The sequence below is a fragment of the Sinocyclocheilus rhinocerous genome, unplaced genomic scaffold, assembly GCF_001515625.1.
Source record: "Sinocyclocheilus rhinocerous isolate Xijiao unplaced genomic scaffold, SAMN03320098_v1.1 scaffold8673, whole genome shotgun sequence".
NCBI lineage: Eukaryota > Metazoa > Chordata > Actinopteri > Cypriniformes > Cyprinidae > Sinocyclocheilus > Sinocyclocheilus rhinocerous.
The window spans coordinates 563-863 of record NW_015628907.1 but is presented as its reverse complement, the minus strand read 5'-3'; positions in this window follow the sequence as shown (position 1 = coordinate 863).

Genomic DNA, 301 nt, shown 5'->3' with positions numbered 1-301 from the left:
GTCTCTGAAAAAGTATCTGAAAAAGTCTCTGAACGTCTCTGAAAAAGTCCCTGAAAAAGTCTCTGAAAACGTCTCTGAAAAAGTCCCTGAAAAAGTCTCTGAAAACGTCTCTAAAAAAGTATCTAAAAAAGTCCCTGAAAAAGTATCTGAAAAAGTCCCTGAAAAAGTCTTTGAAAAATGTGCCTCAAGTCTCTGAAAAAGTATCTGAAAAATGTGCCTAAAAAAGTCTCCGAAAACGTCACTGAAAAAGTCCCTGAAAAATGTGCCTCAAGTCTCTGAAAGCCTCTGAAAAAGTCTCTGA